Genomic DNA, 19705 nt, shown 5'->3' on the forward strand with positions numbered 1-19705 from the left:
ATGGGAATACCAGACCACCTGACCTGCCTCCTGAGAAATCTGTATGCAGGTCAGGAAGCAACAGTTAGAACTGGACATGGAACAGACTGGTTCCAAATATGGAAAGGAGAACGACAAGGCTATAAATTGTCACCCTGCTTAAGTAACTTATATGCAGAGTACATCATGAGAAACGCTGGGCTTGATGAAGCACAAGCTGAAATCAAGATTGACAGGAGAGATATCAATAACCTCAGATATGCAGATGACACCACCCTTATGGCAGAAAGTGAAGAAGAATTAAAGAGCCTCTTGATGAAAGTGAAAGAGTAGAATGAAAAAGTTGGCTTAAAGCTCAACATTCAGAAAACTAAGTACATGGCCACTGGACCCATCACTTCATGGCAAATAAATGGGGAAACAATGGAAACATTGAGAGACTTTATTTTTGGGGGCTCCAAAATCACTGCAGATGTGACTAGAGCCATGAAATTGAAAGACGCTTACTCCTTGGAAGGAAAGTTATGACCAACCTAGACAGTATACTAAAAAGCAGACATTATTTTGCCAACAAAGATCCGTCTAGTCAAAGCTATGGTTTTTCCAGTGGTCATGTATGGATGTGAGAGTTAGACTATAAAGAAAGCTGAGTGCCGAAGAATCAATGCTTTTGAACTGTGGTGTCGGAGAAGACTCTTGAGAGTCCCTTGGACTGCAAGGAGATCCAACCAGTCCATCCTAAAGGAAATCAATACTGAATATTCATTGGAAGGATTGATGCTGAGGCTGAAACGCCAGTACTTTGGCCACCTGATGCAAAGAGCTGACTCATTTGAAAAGACCCTGATGCTGCGAAAGATTGGAGGTGGAAGGAGAAGGGGAAGAGAGAGGTAGAGATGGTTGGATGGCACCACCAACTCAATGGACATGGGTTTGAGTAAATTCTAGGTGTTGGTGATGCACAGGGACGCCTGGTGTGCTGCAGTCCATGGGGTCGCAGAGTCGGACACGACTGAGCAACTGAACTGAACTGAGGAACTGTACTGGAGCAAGGTTTCCTTTTCACTCTGTATGTTTTCTGCCTGGTCAAATTCTGGTGGGTTCAACCAGTATCCCTACTCAGGTAAATCAAGTCAATGTCTTCTAGTTCTAGAGCTCTAGTTCTGCATTTCCACCAACCCTGTAATATTCCTATTTTACTATGCTAGAGGCACATGAATTTCACATTAAAATTAAAGTTACCTTAAAGAGTATTTTAAAAAGGATTTTAACAGCCTTTACTAAAAGTAAACTGTGTTTCTTTTTAAAAATATATTTATTTTTCTGGCTGTGTAGGTCTTAGTTGGGGCATGTGCGATTTTCATTGCAGCACAAGGACTCTAGTTGTGGCTTGTGAGCTTAGTTGCTCGGTGACACGTGGGGTCTCAGTTCCCGATCAGGGATGGAACCTGAGTGCCCTGCACTGCAAGTGGATTCTTAACCACTGGACCACCAGGAAAGTCTCTGCTCTTTTTTTTAATGGTCCAGATCTTATATAATGGGATTACTCTTCTTCCAAACCAGGTTCCTACAGAATCCACTGAGAAAGATATTTCTTTCATCAAAATCCTCCTACTGCAGCCACATAGTTTGGCTCCTAAAATTTTCCCCCTGGGTTATTCCAAGCATCAGTTTCTTTGTGTACAGACTCTCTCTCAACAGTATAGCAGATACTTTTTCCTTTGTAAGTTACTCAATATCTTCAAAGTTATGGTTTTCATTTCTTTCTGAGTTAAATTTGATGTTGACTATTACAAACGTATTTCTAAATATATTTTCACAATGTTCTCTCCTTTAGTACCAAGATAGCCTAACTGAACTATTTAAAAAAGGACCTGAAAAAATATATACATATACATGTATATATATAACTGAATCACTTTGCTGAAATGAACAGAATATTGTAAATCAACTATAGTGTAAGCTTGTATCATTGTATGACAATCCATGATAAAAAGTCTAAATTTATAAACCAAATACATTAAGGACTAATAATTTACATTATAATGATGTTTTTCACTTCTACTGAGTCATTGCTTAGCATTTTTCTTTTCAAAATAAATGGCTCAAATTGTATAAATATTTGACAGCGTTTAAACATAAGGTGTTTATCATCCATGATTTGCCATTTATAAAGCCTTAAAAGAGATTGAAAGAAAAGAAACTTCTGTTGGTTTATACAATTATTTAGGAATCTTTACTGCTAAGAAATTAAAACACAATTTTAAACATTTTTTGTAATTATAGAAATTTCTACTATAGGATTTTAAATATAAAAATATTTATGGACAATTTCTAAAAGATTTTGATTGCAAATACTGCTATCATTTCTTATATATGTGTATCTTTGTAAATATATTTTAATCACCATTAAAAAATATCTGTTTAATTAAGAACTTTATTAATTTTATCTTAAAATATATGTATATTATGTTGGGCTGTTGTTTTTCAGTCACTAAGTCGTGTCTGATTCTTTGTGATCCCATGAACTGCAGCACGCCAGCTTTCCTTGTACTTCACTATCTCCCATATGTATATGTATGTATCTAAAGGTATTTATGTGATATATGTGTAATTTTAGCATATAAAATCAATTCCTACTTGCAATCTTCATTCCTTAATCCATATCAGTGAAAGAGCTGATATAAATGTTTTCTAAAATCCTTTTAGCTTTTTTTCTGATTCTACTACAATCTTCAAGATACATTTGAGGAGAAAGAATCAACTCTATCCACTTTCATTTGGAACAATGAGACTTTCAAAGATTCTTCTTGCCATTGAAATAATCTTATTTACTCCTTCCCACATCGCTTGTCTTTATCATTGAACCTCCTATTTCATTTCTTGCACATGTCAGTGAGTTCTAATAAGTGGAAAGCTCCTGCTCTGTGCCTGGATTTTATTTGATATAACCCTGAAATTTTGAAATGTAACCTTCAGAACTGAATGTAATTTCACTCTAGTTCTTAAAAGCATGATTATTATATAATTTCTGTTAATGGTTAAAAGGAATTCACTCATTTATATCGTGGTTAAGTATGTCATAAGGCAAAGGTAGCTCTTATACTTTACAAAGGAATAGATTGTTGAATTAGGGTGCTGAAAATAAGACCTCAGAGAGAATGCAAGATCATATCATTATTATTGACAGAAAATTAGTTTCCTGAAATCCATAGTTATAATTTTTCTTCCTAGCTATTTTCGTGATGTCATATACTTAACAAAAATAATACTAAGTATAAATTTAAAATTATAAGACCATTTGGTCATTATAGAGTAAAATTCCCAAAATACTACTTAATTCTATATACTTAATCATAGTAAAATAACATAGTATCTACTTGCTAGTTATTCCTGTCTCTGCAGACTTCTAGGTTGTGACCACTTTGACTTGCATTTTTTTCATGTAGCGGGCTCCTTTAAAAAAAAAGAAAATTTAAAAAATTTTGATTAACTGTTCTTATAAATTGACAAATGCATCTAAATAAACATAAAAAGCAAGACTGGATTGTGAAGAGCGTAATCAGATGCTTTTCTAATTGTCAGGTTACACATCCTGTTAGTATATATACACAGACACTACCACTTTAGATGCTGTGACTATCTAAATTCAGTGGGGAACGAAAAGATGATACTATTCTTCACTATTCCCCCTTAAAGTAACACTTCAGCAGCTTCAAAAAAAATTCTTTATATAAGCATCTTATTCCTTGCCTGTTTTATGTCTAGTAAGTAAACAATAAATCTCTTCTTGAAATTAGGACTTTAAAGGATATTCTAGGAAACTTTAACTATAGTGAAAATACATAAACAGCAGTCAAAATTTTGGAGATTATATTTATTTAATTGATGCAATTCTGTCTATAAAATGTACAATCATATAATAAAGTTTAGCAAACCATGTGTTTAGGCTGAAGTAATTTTCTGATTATAAATGCATTATTAAAATAAACTAACAAATTCTGTAGTTATAAATATTGTTAATAATTTTAACTTTTATATTAAAATTAAAAGTGATTTACATACCACCATTATAGTGTTACATTATGAAATCCTTACAGTCTGTAACATATTATCCTGAATTTTATAGAAACACAAATATACAGTCTGATTAAAGACTATTTAATACAGTTTAGGACTACATATTTGAAAACTTGAATCATCTATTTTAACTTTTTAATCTGTAAAATGGCAATAATAACTAAACTTTTGTTGTTTAGTCACTAAATTGTGTTCGACTCTTTTGCAACCCCATGAACTGTAGCCCACCAGTCTCTTCTGTCCATGGGATATCCCAGGCAAGAATACTGGAGTGAGTTAACATTTCCTTCTCCAGGGGATCTTTCCAAACCAGAGATTGAACCTGTGTCTCCTACTTGGCAGGCGGATTCTTTACTACTGAGCCACCTGGGAACCTCAATAATTAACCTTATTGTAGTGAAAGTCGCTCAGTTGTGTCCAACTCTTTGTGACCCCATAGATGAGCCTGCCAGGCTCCTCTGTCCATGGAATTCTCCAGGAAAGAATATTAAAGTGGGTAGCAGTTCCCTTCTCCAGGGGATATTCCCAATCCAGGAATCAAACCCGGGTCTCCCACATTGCAGGAGGTTTCTTTACTGTCTGAGACACCAGGGAAGCCCTTAACTAACCTTAAGTGCCCCAAAAAGCTTTTTTTTTAAAATTGTATAAATTATTAATAGTTAAGCACTCTCCTTAGGAGAAAAGTACTTGTTATTATTTTCTTTTATTATAGCGAGTAAAATTATAAGCTCAAAATTTACTATTCAAATATCCAAGAAAGTGACATATACTTAAATATAAATTTATTATATTCTTGTTTTCTGTTATCTTGTTGCTACTTGTGGAAGACAAAAATTGCTGCTCCACTTTCAGGCAGATTCATCATTCATTATAATGAGAGAAATATATGTCTTAACATATCTATATATAGAACAATAAATTTTATTATTATAACTATATTATAGTATTATACAAATGATATTCTACTATAGTACAATATACATACTATTATAGCAATTATAATATTATAATTATACTATTATATATTAATATAATATGGTTGGACCAAAAGAAGGTTGAGTGCTGAAGAATTGATGTTTTCCAACTGTGGTGCTGGAGAAGACTCTTGACAGTCCCTTCGACTGCAAGGAGATCAAACTAGTCAATCCTAAAGGAAATCAACCCTCAATATTCATTAGAAGGACTGACACTGAAGCTGAAGCTCCAATACTTTGGCTCCCTGATGCATAAAGCCGACTCATTGGAAAAGGTCTTCATACTGGGAAAGATAGAGGGCAGGAAGAGAATGGCACAACAGAGGATGAGATGATTGGATGGCATCACTGACTCAATAGACACGAGTTTGAGCAAACTCTGGGAGATGGTGAAAGACAGGGAAACCTGGTGTTCTGCAGTCCATGGGGGTCACAAAGAGTCGGACATGACTTAGGAACTGAACAACAACAACAACATACAGTTATGTTGGGCTTCCTTGGTGGCTCAGTGGTAAAGAATCCGCCTGCCACTACTGGAGATGGGCGTTCGTTCCCTGGGTCAGGAAGATCCCCTGGAGGAGGAAATGGCAACCCACTCCAGTATTCCTGCCTGGTAAATCCCGTGGACAAAGGAGTCTGGTGGGCTACAGTCCATGAGAGCTCAAGGGCCAGACATGACTTAGTGACTAAAGAACAACAACAAGAAGATAGACTTGCTTTTATTCTCTGCAAATCACTGGAACTGGGTCCTGCCATAGCTGGTGTAAATACACACTTTTCAGAAAAGGTTTTAGGATATCAGGAAGATACATACTGTTAAATACAATAATTTTGCAAGAGACCTAGTATTCTTGGTTAAAAGTAAGATCACATTTTTTTTTTTTTTTAGTAACATCACATTTTTGGGGGTAACATCATGTTTTTAAGGCCAATGTTGAAGTGCAAGAAAAAGAACCTTTGATGATGCTAGAGACCAGCATACCAGTCTTAGTTGTGTCTTTCTGACAAATAAAATAAGATCTAAAAAATAAATTTTCTAGTTTGTTTGTTTTTTTTAAAGTGCTATCACTGTCTTGGTTGGTCCAGCATACCCTTAGTTAAGTGCCTCAGCCTCTGGGTCAAAGTGATTTTAAAAGACTTAGTGGGTTATATGTGGAAATATTGTTTGAAAGCTTTTGGAATAGTTCCTTGCTTTGGGCTAAACTCCTTTTGTGTATTCCTGGCTTCCAGGTTTTAGTCAACGTTCTTGAAATATAACCTCATTCAGCACCTTAATTGTATTTAAATGATGTGACCAAGAGAAGAAAAAAAAAATCATTGTGTGCATTAGGTGGATGCTAATTATCATTAGGTGGATGCTAATTATCACTTGTTTGTGCTCCTTATTTCATAATCCTTTCCTTCCTGCACTTTTGGTATTTTTCAATGGCCTGAGCTGCATTCAGCTGCCTCTTTTTCCTGCTACTCAAAAGTAGAAAGTACACATAAAAAGTCCTTAAGGTACAAGTTCTTACTTAAAATATGGTCTCCTGGGGAGAAGACCTTGTTCAGTTAGGCTTCTAATCAGTGTTTTTCACTCTGTGGACACTGCAATATTTAACAAGTGTGGGTAGGGCACTTAAGTTGTGACTGCGCAATAAATAGGCCAGACCTGGATGCCAAGCACTACAACTCCCAGCTTCACATTTCAATTATATTTAAATGAGACTGCTAATGAAAGCATTTAAATGTTCATTAAAATTAACCTTTCAAATTCAGAGTGCCAGTGGGCACTCGTGATAACACTAAAGTTTGAGATGTAGGTTTCCAACCGCTACTGCATAAATGAAAAATTCAGGAGGGTTGAAATGTCAAGAATGCTTTGAAATAAACATTAAATTGACTAAGAACTTTAACTCTACCTCAAGGTTCATGTTCTCTTAGTTCTTTGTGATGTGGTTACTAATAGTCATCATTTAATGCAGTAATGTTCTTGGATCTAATGAAGCACAGGTGGCATATCAAATAAATTCAATAATTGTAATCCAAGAAAGAATTATGGTAGAGAATATTGAAGGAAAGTTACATGGCTCAAAATAGCCTGGAGTTAAAACTCCCCCTCCAGGTCTTCCCCACCACTCTATGCAAAACAAAGAACACTCTCACTGGAAAGAAAAAAAAGGACATTAAGGTTGAATCTGCCCAGCTTCCAGCTGGGCCAGCCTCTGGCCATCTCCAGAATTCCTTGCCCCAGCCTTTTAAGAGATAACTACTCTGAAAAACCTTGGCGAAGAACAGGCCCCCTTAAGACAGTAGCTTTCCACATATATGCCTATATACACTTACTCTTCTCTTGGGTTAGTGTAGCAGCTCACTGATCTGACTGCTGCCCCTTCTGTAAAGTGCCCGTCTCATTCTTTTTCCCAACCTCGCCTTCTCTAACTCCCTTACCCTACAAATATTGTATGTTTAGTTGAATTATAAGCTTGAGAGACATTTTAAATAGCCATAGTCCATTCAGTATTTGGGAAAGAATTTCACCACAGCTGTCCTTAGCAAGTGAGAATCGACTGCAGTTTAAATGTCACCAGTATCTTCAGAAACTTCATTAAGATGTGTTGTTACATTTGGCAGGTTTCAACCTATGTGAATTAGAGTAAGGGGTTTTCCAGAAAGCATGAGGCCATACACCCAACACTAGATTTGTGAGATTTAGGTGGGGCAAAGGATGTCTTAGCAGTAGCACTGCAAATCACTTGAATTTAAAGGCAAACCTTTGAAGTCCAGATATGAAACCTTTTCAGAAACGAGAGGGCAATTCAGAATTCTTTATGCAAGAGTAAGGCTCGTGTGGGTTCTGGGATAAATTATGAATAAACCCCTACATGAGCTTATCGTTGAAGGGCAATGACCCAAAACACGTAAATATAATCCAAGATGTGATATGACAGAAGCGTGCACCCTGCACTGGGGAGCCTGAAGGAAGGGCCCTCAGCACAGTCTAGGGGTTCACGGAACTTCTGACGCAGTGATCGGTCAGTGCACGGATGTCCCCAAGCACTGTGTACATTTTACTAAATTTGAATTGAAGATCAGTCAATAAACCCAGGATTTCTTGTTTCTTCCATGCATATGTTTTACCTCAAGGCCAGTAAAAAAGACAGAAAAAGATGGCGAGTCTCATGAATCACTATACGGTGTTCGTTCATTCATTGTTCCTTTTTCATTCACTCCCTTCTCCAAATCCTTTCAACTCTACAGGGATGGGGAGGAGTACACATGTATAGAACTGCTCTGTCTGGGGAGTGGGGCCAAGAGAAGGAAGCCCTGCGGCTTTACACAAGACTCTGGGCTACATGGTGCCATCCTTTCTGCCTCTTTCTGCTTTAAGTCTCTTGTCTTGACAATTTCTTTTTTTTAATTTTAGAACATATTCTGTCAACCATTATCTTAAGAAATGAAACTTAAAGTCTTGCTTCATATATCCACATATTTGCATGCAACAATAATTTTTCCTTATTTTATCACAGATAGTAATTCAAACAAAATAACAACATTTTTGAAGCATTTTTTTGATGTTTTAAAGTTTTTATTAACACAGTTGGATTAACATCTACCATATTTGTTAATGTTTTCAGTTTGTTACCCTTGTTTTTTTTGTCCCTATTTTTGTCTTCCATTGGTTTTCTTCCATTTGTGGTTTTATGTGATTATTTTATATGATTTGATTTTCTCTCCTTTTTTAGCATATCAGTTATACTTAATTTTTTACTGTTTTTTAATTAGTTTATTTTTTACTTGAAGGATAATTGCTTTACAGAGTTTTGCTGTTTTTTGAACCATTTCTAAAAAAGAAGTGAGGTCATAAAACCAAGATAGACCCATAGAACATAGATCTTTCCATAAAACAACTCCCTATCATAGAGATTACTTTTTAAATTTTATAATGATTCTGTTAGGTATGTATTATTATTCTCTTTTCTTAAATGAAAAAACTGACTTCAGAATCAGTTCATTATTGTAGCTGTTCATTCATTCACTGAGCAAGTGATGAGCTTCTACTTGCCAGGCTTTATGGTACCAGAGACACGTCTTGCCATCAAAGACCCCACAATCTTAATAGAAAAAAAGTTGTATGTTCATCACACAATTTTAATTTCCTGAAGAGCAAGAAGGCTGGATTTCTCTGCCTCCTACCTCATACTACAGCAGTGTTGGGGCCACATGATTGAGTTTTGGCCAGAGGTGGGTAAAAGTCCCTGTGTGTGTGCTAAGCTGCTTCAGTCATGTCTGACTCTTTGCGACCCTATGGACGGTAGCCCTCCAGGCTCCTCTGTTCATGGGACTCTCCAGGCAAGTATACTGGAGTGGGTTGCCATGCCCTCCTCCAGGGGATTTTCCTGACCCAGGGATCAAACCCACATCTCTTATGTCTCCTGCTTTGACAACTGGGCTTTTTACCACTAGTGCCACTGGGTAAAAGTAATAGAAGCCATTTCTTGGCCTGGCCCTGGAAAGAATCTTCACATTTGATCTTTTGGTCCTCTCCTGGTGGGCTGCACAAACTCAGTTAACATAGCTATTATACAAGGGAGCAGTGCTTCTTAATTTGCATCGAACTGTGACATGAGGAATAAATAAACTTTCATTGTGTGAAACGATATTTGGGGCTTAATTTGTTACCATAGATAGCCTATTTTTTCTTTCTTGTCTAATACAAAATTTCATGGGGGAGACAGTCATTAAACAATTGAATAACAAAAACAAAATTGCCTGGAAGGGAGTAAAATGAGTACTTTGAACTGGAATAACAAAGGAAACCTTTTGTAACAGATTGGATCATGGTTCAGAAATATTCCCTTCCCAATCCCCATGTTTCCAAGGGTACCACTGATGTTGGGTTTGCTCTGTGATTTGATTTGGCCAACAAAAGAGGAGGAAATAATAATGGACCAGTTCCCTGGTAGCTCAGCCAGTAAAGAATCTGCCTGCAACGCAGAGACCCCAGTTTGATTCCTGGGTCAGGAAGATCCCCTGGAGAAGAGATAAGCTATCCACTCCAATATTCTTGGGCTTCCTTGGTGGTTCAGCTGGTGAAGAATCCACCTGCAATGAGGGAGACCGGGTTCGATCTCTGGGGTGCGAAGATATCTTGGAGAAGGGAAAGTTTACCCATTCCAGTATTCTTTGTATAGTCCATGGGGTCACAAAAGAGTTGGACATGACTGAGTGACAGTCCTCACTCTGAGTCCAGGTCTGAAAAGACCTTGTGTGTTTCTCTTCATACTATTACACCTGCACCATGGGTAAAGGTTATGAAATGAACATATACAGATTAGCCTACTGGTCCTAGGAAGAAAAAAAGAGATATATGAAGCAGATACCTTAAAGTAATAGCTTCATCACTGGTTTCTCGGACTCTTAACTTTAGCTACCTCCAAAATTATAATATACTAGAGATAACTTCCTAAAACATTTCATCATATATGTTTTACTCAGGGGCACTAAGAGTGAAGAAAAGAAGAACTAACATTTACTGAGTGCATGTGCTATTCCAAACATTATCCTAGGTAATTAGAGATGATATTTCTTTCAGATTGGGTTCCCCCGGCAGCAGACTGCCTAACACAAAGATGTGAGAATAAATACTTTATTTGGGAGGCAACCTTAGAAAACACCAGTAGAAAAGAAGTGAAACAGGGAAGAGAGGGAAGCCAGTAATAAGTACACAATGAAGCGATTGCCACTCTGGGCAATGAAGGCTCATCCATGTGGAATATACCTCAGGTGAGCCATCAGAGGGTGAGAAACATGGACTATTTATTCTCCATCTCTCATCTGTGAATGACTGAAGGCTGCACCTTTGTACTTCCCAGCTTCACTGGACACAAACTGAAAGGAGGATTTCAATAAAATTTAACAGTGCTTGCACTTAGATGCCATGAACAAATGCGTGCGTGCATGCTCACTTGCTTCAGTCACGTCCGACTCTGTGCAATCCTATGGACTACAGCCTGTCAGGCGCCTCTGTCCATGGGATTCTCCAAGGTAAGAATACTGGAGTGGATTGCCACGCCCTCCTCCAGCCATGAGTACACAGTAGAATGTCAATATTCAGGAGGGCTTGGGAGGGCTCCCAACAGCTACAGAATCTTTTTTTTTCATTTATTCCTTGTAATATTAGCACTTTAGAGAGGTTTTCCCTGATCACTGAAAGACACATACCCCAGTTTTCTATCACTTGTTCCTGTCCTTCTGAGCCTTTATCACAATGGTTCACTATTATTTTGCTTCTTTTCTTGCATTTCTATACTTGTTTCTAGACTGTGAACATAATGAAGCCAAGAACCAAGTTTATTTCATTCAACACAACCTAGTACAAAGTAGGAACCCAGTATTTGCTGAACCAATTATTGAACGACAGTGCTATAAGCTAGATAGTGTAATCTTCTTTACTGGATAGGAATACAAAGGTCATACTGTTGGTGACAGAATTCCAATCCAGGAAGGGCTGACCTAAAATCCCATACTCTTTACCACACTGTGATAATGATATCATGCTGTTTTCCTATTTCCTGCCTAGAAAACTCAATTATTTCCTATTTCCTACATCATTAAATCTAAATTCTTCTGCATAACTTCCAATTCCTTCTATAACCTGGCTAGTAAGTGCATCTTAAAAAATCAGGGCACAAACACATTATGGAATGAATGAAATGTTGCTGAAAACCTTATGTAAAAATGACTTGGAGGTTGCTTATTGTCAAAAATTAGTGTCATATGAGGAAAAGAGCGTGATGCGGCTTCTAAAAAGTCCAAAGTAAAAGGCTAAATGAATGTAAATGTAATTTCTAGAGCAGTCAGAGGGATGGGTGTTAATGATGGTGCACAGAAGACTGTTTCTGAGGCCAAAAATGACTGAAACTCAGAAAAACTGGTGACAGGACAGCAAAATTCCTTTTATCCATGCCTGATGAGTGATTTTGGTTTAGATGTTGGACCTGAACAAAAAACACTCTACCACACAAGCAACACGGAACTAGGAAAAATGAGGTAGGAAACAAGAGAGCAAGAAAACAATGTATTTCTACTTATACTTGCTAAGAATACGTAGATTCTTTCATTTACATTATTTCATTTAAACCTTAAGACCAGGTCATTAGCATGACTGTAGGGCCCAACAAAAGCAGGAAACTAATTTAGCATTCAGTCATGCAGTAACAAAATTACTGAAAGAAGAGAGTTGCAGCCTGAATACTGACAGTGGAAATTCACATTTGAAATAATTAGCTAATAATATGACTTTTTTTTTTCCCCTCTTTTTTAGAAGACAAATGTGGTAGAACGTATTGACTGATCAAATATATTTGAAACATTTCCATATGCTATTGCTCTTCTTCATGGGTAACTCTTCCTATGGGAGGATCAGACTTCCTGCCCAGTGATAGTAGCCTAGGTCACGTGACTGGCTTAGGCGAATAGAATACAAAGCCAAGGGGAAGCTTTAAGCCAGCCTGCCGGTGCTCTTTGCTGTCTGTGGCAAATCACAGATACTAGCTCCGACTTCCCTGGTGGCTCAGACGGTAAAGCATCTGCCTACAATGTGGGAGACCTGGGTTCAATCCCTGGGTTGGGAAGATCTCCTGGAGAAGGAAATAGCAACCCACTCCAGTATTCTTGCCTGGAAAATCCCAGGGATGAGGAGCCTGGTAGGCTACAGTCCATGGGGTCGCAGAGAGTCGGACACGACTGAGTGACTTTGTTGCAGGAAGGGGGACCCCTTCCAGGGCCCAAAACTGGGCTCTTGTCTAACACTCGGAAATGAATTGTCCGAGGAGACACATGTGCTGACAAAGCAAGCGATTTTATTGGGAAAGGGCACCCGGGTGGAGAGCAGTAGGTAAGGGAACCCAGGAGAACTTCTCTGCCGCGTGGCTCTCAGTCTTGGGTTTTATGGTGATGGGATTCGTTTCAGGGTAGTCTTTGGCCAATCATTCTAATTCAGAGTCTTTCCTGGTGGCGCACGCATCACTTAGTCAGGATGGATGCTAGCGAGAGGGATTCTGGGAAGTGGACGGATACGCAGTGTCTCCTCCCGACCTTTCCCGAACTCTTCCGGCTGGTGGTGGCTTACTAGTTCCCTGTGCCTTATCAGGATCTCCTGCCATAAAACAACTCATGCAAATGGTTACTATGGTGCCTGGCCAGGGTGGGCGGTTTCAATCAGTGTGCTTCCCCTAACAACTTCACTTTCTTTCTTTCTCTCTAGATCTGGAACAAAAAGATGATGGAGTGGAGCCCCAGCCAATACACAATCAACATATAATGGTAGTGAAAAATAAATCTTGGTTGCTGTAAACGCAAAGGTTTAAGGTTGTTAATTATTACAATGATAAAAGTTGGGTTCGAAGAAATAGGTAAAAGTGTCTTTCTAATTCTGGGAAAGTTTACAATTAAAAATTGATATCTTGAAGAAAACCACTTTCCATTCATAACTCGTAAAGTTTAATGTAAGCAAAATTTATGAATGGTGTTTATAATATTGAAAGACTTTGACAGGTTAGAGAATAAGGGCACATAATTTCAAATGAAAAGATAAATTATATATCAAGTTGTAACATTTATTTGAAATGTGCTGGAGAATTCTATTGGTTAGTAATACTATTGTAATCCTTACAAATGCCTGAAATTTACTATATTCATACATTTAATTGATAAGATTTGCAAGAGTGGTTTAAATCTTTAGGGAGGTTTTGCTGGTTATAACAGGGTTTGAAATACTTTATAAAGAAGATAATGTATTTGATTTATGAAGAAAATAGTTAATCAAAAATTTAAATAAATGTTTTAAAGTGATGGTTAAAACTTAACAAATTTATAAATAGAGTAAGATTTGTTTGTTTTCTTAAAAAATATTTAAAAACTAGGTTTCAGTTAAAAACTTTAACTTTTATAAAATAAAAATTAAAAATTGAAAATAGCTATAGATAATCTTCACTGTGCACAAAAGTCATCCTATAGCATTTAAAAATCCACAGCAACAAAAGTCACTATGAAGTGGTAACATATTTCCCATTTTATAAATAAATGAAGACTTAGAGAAATTAAAGTTGCTTCAAACCAAAATTATGGTAATACTACAGTTTTTACAATGACTTTCAAATGCTTCATAAAATGCACTTTATAGTCTTCCTTTTGCATTTAAAATACTAATGCATGTTCACTTATAAAAGCTTTCTAAATCATTGTATAAAGTCTTAGCTATTATAGGGTGTTTGTATACTGAAAAAAAATTATTCTCTGATTTTTCTTTTGAAATTTTTTTGCTTCCCCACCTGGATGGATTATTCCTTAAGAAAAGAAGAGATTTTTCCTACCTGAAGTAACTAAAAAAAAAAAAAAAACAAACTGTACATAGCAAGTTCTTGGTAAGTGTTCAGTGAACTAATAAAGACAATGCAAAAAAGAAAAATAAGCATTTTCTTTTATTATTACTTTATTTCCTTTTATCTCCTTCATAAAAGAATTTGAGGAGGCTTACAATAAAAGACAGATATAATCTAGGTTCAAGTAAAAAATATTGAGTGATAGTTCAGTCATGCCTGACTCTTTGCAACTCCATGGACTATAGCCTCCCAGGCTCCTCTGTTCATGGAATTCTCCAGGCAAGATTACTGGAGTGGGTTGCCATTTCCTTCTCCAGGGGATCCTCCTGACCCAGGGATCCTGCATTGCAGGAGAGTCTTTACCATCTGAGTCACCGGGGAAGCCTACTATTAAGAGACATTCCTAAGTATAAAGACAGGTCAACTTAAAAAGTATCAGCAGATACATGCTTGACTTTATCTTATAATCTATAAACAATACATTAGAATATGTAATGAATCCATACACCTTTTCCAAAGGAATACCCAAGACGGAAGTAGCAATAAAGTTATGACAGTCATCAATCAGATGAAATAATTTAGATGAAGCTTTTCTCTCTCGAAGAGATGGGGAGTGGGCAAGTGGTCGGGAAGGAAATACAATGTGCTTCTAACTTTGTATGAAAAATAATGTTCAGTTCCACATTGCTGAACATAGTTCTATTTTTGCCAAATAAATCCTCTACTTCAAGTTACTGTCCAGATGCTTTATTAAAACTTCTGGCCTTTGTTTTGGAATCTGTTACTTTTGTTGCCACCTCCTGATCACTGTCCTCTGAAGCTTCTACTTCTTTCCCGCTGTCCCCTGACACCTTGGTTGCCCTCGCGCTGTCCCCTAAAGCCTCGATTTCCTTCCTGCTGTCCTCGGAAGTTACGATATCCTTCCCGTGGACCTTCTAGCTCTGGTTGTGGCCACAGAAAGCTGCCAGCGCCGTGAATCCTGCCACTTTTCCTGTACTTCTGTTACTGATGCAGTAGGGATATAAAAGCAAACACCCTGCTTTCCTTTGAGGAAAACCATTCCCTTCACTTTGGAATCAATATCCTCACCCAGCTGCTCTTTAAGTTCTTTCCAAGCATAACTAATGTTTGGCATTTCAATTGAGCACCACAAGAGCATGGTCACAAAGCCCGCTTCTGAGTTGATCAAGGAGCGCTGGTCTACCGACATGGCACCAGAAATGTGGGCCAGGGCTGCTGCCAGGGCTTCCACAGCTCCCTTCTCCTCAATCAGCTTCTAAGCTAGATTGCTTGAAGTGACTGATTGCAGTGGGAGACACAGAGTCCAAGAGCCTGATGGCATCTTTGCTAGAAGCTTTTATTATCTCTGTTGCAGAAGGAATACCTATTTGTTTAAATTTAATTCCCGCTTTTTGCTCCACTTGGACTAACTGGTATTCTTCTTTGTGCTGGTAAAAGCAGATGCAAACCCTGGTTCTCCCAGCTCTACCTGTTCGCCCAGAACGATGAATGTAGGATTCAACATCCTTTGGTGGAGAACTTTGAACAACAAGATCAACCTCGGGGATGTCTAACCCATGTGCAGCAACACTGATTGCAACCAGAACTCCAAAATCACCATTTCTAAAACCCTTCAGGGTGATTTCCCTTTGCTTCTGTGGAATGTCTCTGTGTAACAACTGGGCATCCTGTCTTACAGCCACATTCTGTGACAACTCCTGGGCTTCCTCATTTCACAAAATATGATAGTGTGCCCTTGAAAACCACTGTACACTTGGATAACGTCTCCAATAACTGCTGCCCTCTGCATCCAGTGGCACGTGATAGCCAGATGCTCTACAGTTATCGCCGTTTTCTGTGTCTTTTTACCAATTAGGTCCACTTGTTCATATGTAGATTTCATGTATTTCTTAGCAACATTAAACACTCAATAGGGGCAAGTTGCAGAAAAAAGCAGTGTTTGAGGATTGTCCTCTGAATCGTTCTTGTATGCTACACATAAAATCTCTTCCACTTGATCAGCAAAGCCTATATCCAATATCTGGTCAACTTCACCCAGAACAACACGCTTAAGTTTGGTGAGATCTAGTTTGCCATTCTGTAGGTGGTCTTTGATACGACCTGGTGTCCCAACCAGGATATCAATCCCATTCTTCATGCATTCAGTTTGTCCTCCATAGGGAGTTCCACCATAAAAACAAGCTACTGCCAGCTTTTTTGTGATGTCACTGAAGTCTCTGCTTACTTGACTTGCCAACTCCCTTGTGGGTGCAAGAACCAGTACCTGAGGGGCATGCCCTCTCTTCCAGTCTTGCAGTTCTCCAAGAAGTTTCTCAACCAAAGGGAGAGCCAAAGAGAATGTCTTTCCATTCCTGTCTGTGCCTGTGCAATCAAATCCTTCCCACTATAGACATGGTGAAATGTCTTTGCTTGTCTAGGAAACAAGAAGGTCACCCCACGGGCTTTAAGAAGTTTAATAGTTTCTTCAGATATGGGAAAATTAGAGAAAGCTCCTTCTTTTTGCTCCACAGTCATTTCCTCCTCTAACTCACTGTTTTCTTTACTGGCAGCTTCCTCAGAGTTGGAGTCAGATCCAGAGAAGAAAAGAAAGTAAAGATCTCATTTTCAGTTCAGTTCAGTTGCTTAGTTGTGTGTGACTCTGTGACCCCATGGACTGCAGCAGGCCAGGCCTCCCTGTCCATCACCAACTCCCAAAGTTTACTCAAACTCATGTCCATGGAGTCAGTGATGCCACCCAACCATCTCTACCTCTGTCATCCCCTTCTCCTCCTGCCCCCAATCCCTCCCAGCATCAGGGTCTTTTCAAATGAGTCAATTCTTCGCATCAGGTGGCCAAAGTATTGGAGTTTCAGCTTCAACATCAATCCCTCCAATGAATATTCAGTACTGATTTCCTTTAGGATGGACTGGTTGGATCTCTTTGCAGTCCAAGGGACTCTCAAGAGTCTTCTCCAACACCACAGTTCAAAATCATCAATTCTTCGGTGCTCGGCTTTCTTTATAGTCAAACTCTCACATCCATACTGGAAAAACCATAGCTTTGACTAGAAGGACTTTTGTTGGCAAAATAATGTCTCTGCTTTTTAATATGCTGTCTAGGTTGGTCATAACTTTTCTTCCAAGGAGCAAGTGTCTTTTAATTTCATGGCTGCAGTCACCATCTGCAGTGATTTTGGAGCCCCCCAAAATAAAGTCTGTCACTGTTTCCACTGTTTCCCCATCTATTTGCCATGAAGTGACGGGACCAGATGCCATGATCTTAGTTTTCTTAATGCTGAGCTTTAAGCCAACTTTTTTACTCTCCTCTTTCACTTTCATCAAGAGGCTCTTTAGTTCTTCTTCAGTTTCTGCCATAAGGGTGGTGTCATCTGCATATCTGAGGTTATTGTTATTTCTCCTGGCAATCTTGATTCCAGCTTGTGCTTCATCCAGCCCAGCGTTTCTCATGATGTACTCTGCATATAAGGTAAACAAGCAGGGTGACAATATACAGCCTTGTCATCCTCCTTTCCCTATTTGGAACCAGTCTGTTGTTCCATGTCCAGTTCTAACTGTTGCTTCCTGACCTGCATACAGATTTCTCAGGAGGCAGGTCAGGTGGTCTGGTATTCCCATCTCTGGAAGAATTTTCCACAGTTTATTGTGATCCACACAGTCAAAGGCTTTGGCATAGTCAATAAAGCAGAAATAGATGTTTTCTGGAACTCTCTTGCTTTTTTGATGATCCAGTGGATGTTGGCAATTTGATCTCTGGTTCCTCTGCCTTATCTAAATCCAGTTTGAAGATGTGGATGTTCGTGGCTCAATGAAACTATAAGCCATGCTGTGTAGGGCCACCCAGGATGAACACATCACGGTGGAGAGTTCTGACCAAATGTGGTCCACTGGAGAAGGGAATGGCAAACCACTTCAGTATTCTTGCCTTGAGAACCCCATAAACATTAGGAAAAGGTGTCATTTTCAGACTAACATTTACTGTGACTTAGTATGGGCTGTATCTCTTTGCTTCCCTGGAAAGTGGCAACAGGGCAAAAGTAGAGGGCACACATATTCTTAATTTGTTTAAACGAAGCACATTAAGTCTGATGCAGAACTCTTGTGTGTGCTAAGTCACTTCAGTTGTGTCCAACTCTTTGTGACCTTATGGACTGTAGCCCTCCAGGTTTATCTGTCCATGTAATTCTCCAGGCAAGAAACCTGAGATGGGTTGCCATTTCCTTCTCCAGGGGATCTTTCCAACCCAGGGATTCATCCCAAGTTTCTTATGCCTCCTTCGTTGGAAGGGGGGTTCTTCACCACTAGGGCCACCTGGAAAGCCTGCAGAATTCTTAACAGGGGTTAATTTGTTGATTCACATAACATACAACCTAAGATACCTGTCAAGTTTACCAGTGACCAAATTCTATACTTTTCCAAGTTTAGAAAAGAAACAGAAGACCTTCCAAGAAATAAAGAATAGTGATTAAATCAAATGCATGATTATCTCTATCACCTATCTATCTGCGCTTCTATGTTAGTAGTCTTTTACTATTGAGTGTTTTTATGCTATTTCAAAGGTACATCTCAAAATTAAGTTATTATATGTTAACACACACACATTATACAAATGATATATATGTGTACATACACACAAAGATATTTGTGTAATTTGGGGAATTTGAAGCAATAATTTATATAATCTTTTGGAATCCTAAAGACAAAGATTTGAATTTATTATTGGAATAGACATACAGATATGTAATCAGTGATATATCTTTTAAGGACTTTAAAGCTATGCCATTCTTAGACAAACTAGCGTGTGTGTGCTCAGTCATTTCTGACTCTTTGCAACCCCATGGACTATAGCCCACAAAGCTCCTCTGTCCATAGGATTTCCCAGGCAAGAATACTGGAGTGGGTTGCCATTTCCTTCTCCAGGGGATCTTCCTGACCCAGGGATCGAACCTGCATTTCTTCAGTCTCCTGCATGGTTAAGCAAATTCTTTACCACTGTGCCACCTGGGAAGCCCATGGAGAAACTAGAGTGAGTACAATTCAAGACTGAAACATAACCTCCTCTTAAATCCACATGGTCTTATCTAAAAGTTTATCAAAAACACTTAGGATTTACAGTGAAATAGAAATGTTGAGCAACAACTTTTCTAAACAAACTGAAATGAGATTTTATTTTTTTATCTTGAAGCGTTAAACAATTAGAGAAAGTAAATAATTTATCTTTTAACCACTTATAATCTTAACAGTAATTCCAGAGAGACTCATTTCCAAGAGAGTTTTCAAAATAAAGCA

General features: G+C 38.2%; 1 protein-coding gene and 1 pseudogene across 3 annotated transcripts in view; both read right to left on the bottom strand.

Moving 5' to 3' along the window:
• The window catches only part of LRRC7 (leucine rich repeat containing 7), a 577609-nt gene that overhangs the window by 424380 nt on the left and 133524 nt on the right, over window positions 1-19705 (bottom strand). The window lies entirely within an intron of this gene.
• Window positions 15130-16996, bottom strand: LOC122437365 (annotated as a pseudogene).

Source organism: Cervus canadensis, chromosome 2 (assembly GCF_019320065.1).
Source record: "Cervus canadensis isolate Bull #8, Minnesota chromosome 2, ASM1932006v1, whole genome shotgun sequence".
NCBI lineage: Eukaryota > Metazoa > Chordata > Mammalia > Artiodactyla > Cervidae > Cervus > Cervus canadensis.